The following is a 4666-nucleotide window of genomic DNA, read 5'->3' on the forward strand; positions in this document are numbered from 1 at the left end:
AGATACACACTTCCCTCCTTGTTTACAAACTAGTAGTAGCAGATGCAGCCGAGCCTCTCCACTCGCCTCTCTTTGTTGACGCCCTCCCCATCCTTTTGGCTCCTCTGTTTTCTTGACTTCTCATTTCCTGACTTTGTTTTCATCCGGCCTCCCCCACCAACACTAGCAGAGAATGGCTCTGATTTTTACATGTCTCCTAAATGAACCGACACACAGCTCCATCATCACGCTGACATGCTGCAGCCGTTACACAAACACCAACTCATGAAAGCTGTTGTGAGGGTACAACAAAAGAAAATGCATTTCAAAGCAGTGACATTGGCTTTTTCTTATAATGAAGCACATGCACTGATTCCATGAAAAGGAACAGGAAAAAGGACCTTTAACCCTTCAGTGAAAATGGATCTTCTGCGATCAGCAGGTAAAATTTCAGTAAAATTGACAGATTTTTTCTCATATTTTTAAACACACGTTGACTTTTTCTATTTCTGGAAACTTGGCCATACATTAAAAAAAACAACTTTTGCTTGTTTTTATGTTTTTTGCATATTTTTCCCTGTACTGTTAAACCACAATATACCATTTAGGGAAATGCATTTTAAAAAAACAAACCAACAAACAAACAAACAAATAAACAAAACAAATGGATAATATACTGGTAGAAAATTAGTTGTTTTTTTAAGAATTAATGACGTGACATGTTTTGAGCATCTTGCCTGGTTGTAGTAGACAATAGCTGAAGGGGGACAAAAACTACAAATGCCTGGACAGGAAACAGGAAGTCCTTTTGTTCCTCTCAGTCAGGACAAGGAAGAGGTATTTAGGCATTTAGACAGTTAGATCTGAGACATTTCGAGCAAGCCAGAGCTTTTAGGCTGGCCGGTGTAGCTGAAGGCTGAATGACCTTGCAGACATAAGGGGATGATGGCTGCAGGTTTTCCTTGCGTGTTTATGGTATTTGTAATGAATTTTATCAGGTTATTTCATGTTTTACTGTCCTATGACTGAAAATTATGTATTCTTGTTTTGTTTCTCTTGTCAGGATAACAGTTTTCATCTAATTAATGCAAGTTTTGTATTCTGATTTAAACAGGAAGACCAGCCGTCATAACTGTTGATGCGCTCGGTTAGAGAAATGTTTTCATTCTACGGCTTTAATTACTGTTTGAAAATAATTCAGTTTCTTCAGAATAGAAGACCTTTAAATAATATGGCCAGACACCACACATAAATGACTTTTTTTCAGTCATCATGATTCATGAGCTGTTAATAATATTCATGATTTCTCGGTCAGGTCTGCAGGACTGCAGATAAAAGCATGAAATTATGAAGCAATTATTCTTACTTAATCATAATATTAACACTTACAGACATATACGTTCACTGCCGTCACTGCTCAGTTGTTTAGCCCCCACTTGCAGACTTGACAACAACGACATTAACTCATATGGATCATGATTAAAATGCTATAGTTGTTTCATTATTCAATGTAAAATTTGTAGGTATTATAACGAAATGATGAGTACTTTTCCATGTGTGAACCCCTGCAGATATCTTCACTGTATAGTGTTACTCATCCCTGTAACTAACTGCAAACAAAGCACTTCAAAACATTCAACCTTGACTCAACTCAAGGATTGATTTTCATGAAGCAGAGCAGGCAGATGGAGATGTTACATATCAGTCGGTCCCTGTTTTAGCATACCGAGGGGCGCTGGGTTCACTTTACTGTAATCTGTGTTCTACCCGAGCTACACCATAAACAATGAGCCGAGAGAGCACAACAACCGACATCTCACTTTCATCCCTGCTAAGTGAAGGAAAATCCCCAAACAGGATTGAAATCCCTTAAGTGCCTCACATTTTTAGCAAAGCTTTTACCTGCAGGCTGTTCCTGCACCGCTGCTCGGTCTGAACATTTCAATTGTTGATAACAATGATGAAAGTGCTTTGTGTATTTTCATGTTTCGATGCATAAATTACTCGGATATTAAATCACGAGTCTGTTTTGCAATCCTGAAATTGTGTACACGGCATTTTGACTTTTTTTACCACAAAGTTGGGATCAGTGCCTTTTTTTCAGCATCTCAGCTGTAATGCAGCAGCCTGGCGTGTTACATCCTCAGAATCCCCTGTCTGGGCTGCAACGCACTGACGTCAGAAACCTCTTTGTATGTACGCGCGGCCCTCGATGCCAGCCCCCGCATGGCTTACGAGGAGAAGGGGGGTGGAAAAAAGGAGGGAGGATGGGAAAGACGGAGGTGGGAGGTGGGCTTTATGTTGTGATGTAATTTCATGGAAGTTGTTATGTGGTGATGCTGCATCTTACAGGAGATGTGAACACCAAGGCCCCCTACTGGCCGGGTAAGAGAACAATTGAGCTCACGGTTTGTTTGTTTTTCATTATGCTAGTTGGTATGTATCACCATAAAATCACATGCAACATTTACATGAACCACAGGAAGGCTGGTGGAAGGTTCGAGCATGGTCTTGCTCAGCTTATTTTTGAGGTGGTGTGTGCTCATCTGACGCAAAGTACATTTTTGGAAAGGTCAGCGAAGGGACGCAAAGAGACTTGTAGTCACACCTGTGTGTGGGTTAACCTAACCTGTGTGCCTAACCTGGATGTGTTAGCATGCGCGCACAAGTCCACCCAGAGCAGAATAATCGTCTTATCATAACAATCGTGGAGCTGCACCATGGTGCCGTTTAAAGAGGGTGCCATGTTTTCAAATGACATTCCGATTAATGTTAAACTGAGCTGATGCATTAGTCCGTTTTAGAATTAAACATACAGCACCATCTGGTGGCAGCAGAAGTCATAGATTTCAAAGATGTACATTTTAGTTGTGTTAAAAGGTCAAATATAACTGAAAAAACCTGATTATCTTTCATTCTACACAGATGTTGACCTCAATGATGTGTTTCTTTAGTCATGGGGTGACTTTTACTTATTCATTTCTGCAGAGGGCATAAAAGGATATAAGTAAAGGACAGAAAGGGGAAAACAACGGTGAAAGATTTACATCTGAAGTCTGTTCAAATTACAGTGTTAAACTGTTTTTTTTAAATGCTGCTGTTAAAATTTCCAACCCTACAACAGCCGAAACCACAAAAACACCTAAAGGTAATACTCATTAATTGGCTGATTTATTTCTGTTAAACTAGTATGCTTCATCAGGACTGTGCGGGTGTGGTACTTTACCCGTAAGCATTAGCAAATTCAGACGTGCCTTAAACACACAAGCAGTTTCTCTTTTACCAACTGCCAACTGCCTGTTGGAGCAAGTCTAAAAGTCACTTTGCTCATACTTTTATGAGCTTTATTGCTAATATCAAGTCTTACCAAATACAAAATCAACTTCTTTTTGTTGTGTACATTCACTTTATTAGGAGGTCAAATCAGGCACTTTGCTTGTACTGGGTTGGACCCCCTTTTTTTTTTACCTTCAGAACTGCATTGTCTGTCGAATAGATTAAACTAGGCGCTGGAAACATTCCTGTGATTCTGGTTCATATTGACATGATAGGATGATGGAATGGGCCACCACATCCCAAAGTTTCTTTACTGGATTGGACTGTGGAGACTATTTAAGTACTGAATAGTAAACTCATTGCTATGTTCAGGATAATGCTTTGCGATTACGTGTTATCCAACCGGAAGCATCCAGAAATCATAAGGGTCTGACACAGTCAGGTAGGCAGTGACATTCAAAAGATGCTCAGCTGATAAAAAAGGGAACAGGATAATATTGCCCGCACCATTACGCCAGCAGCCTGAATCACGGATACACAAAATTAATCCATGCTTTCATGTGCTTTACAAAGATTTCTGAATGTTGGAGCAGAAATCGAGAGTCAGCTGACCAGGCAACATTTTTTCCATCTTCTGTTGTCCATTTTTGATGATTCCCTGTAAGTTGTAGCCTCAGTTTCCGGCTCTGCTGACAACAGCTGGTCTGGTCTCCTGCTGCTGTAGACCATCTGCTTCAAGGTTCCTCTTTTTTTCCTTTCAAAGATGCTCTTCTTCATACATTGGTTGAAATGAGTGGTTATTTGAGTTACTCTTGTTATTTGAAGCATTCTGGCCATTCTCCTCTGATATCAACAAGGCATTTTTGTCAAACGAACCACAGCTCGCCAGAAATCTCTATTTTGCACATTCTCTATAAACTCTAGAGATGGTTGTGAGGCCAAGCCCAAGCGGATTAACAGTTTCTGAAATGATCAGACCAACCTGTCTGCCACCAACAACTATGTTTTGTTTAAAATGAATTAAATCACCTTTCTTCCTCATTCTTATGCTGAGTTTAAACGTCAGAACATCCTGTAATGTGTTCCTGCAACGTGATTGGTTGATTAGACCCATGAAGTTGCCAATGAGCGCAAAGCTCCCATCAGACTGAAAAATGTGGGGTTTTTAAGGAAGGCTGATTTTGTGATTGAAAATCACTCCTCTCATGAGTGTACAGTGTCCTTTGGTTTCTCTGTCAGGCACATGTGCTCCTCACACATCTGGTTTCATCACAGAAACAGTGAAATTACTCAGTTTGAGGTTTTACAGTGGACCTCAGTAACCAACAGGTCACATCATGTTGCTTTTTTATAAACAGTCTATGGCTTCACCATGCCTCCCACTGGGGAAAAACACAGACACCAATACCAG

Source organism: Neolamprologus brichardi, chromosome 4, assembly GCF_056152115.1.
Source record: "Neolamprologus brichardi isolate AB-2024 chromosome 4, ASM5615211v1, whole genome shotgun sequence".
In the NCBI taxonomy this organism is placed as follows: Eukaryota; Metazoa; Chordata; class Actinopteri; order Cichliformes; family Cichlidae; genus Neolamprologus; species Neolamprologus brichardi.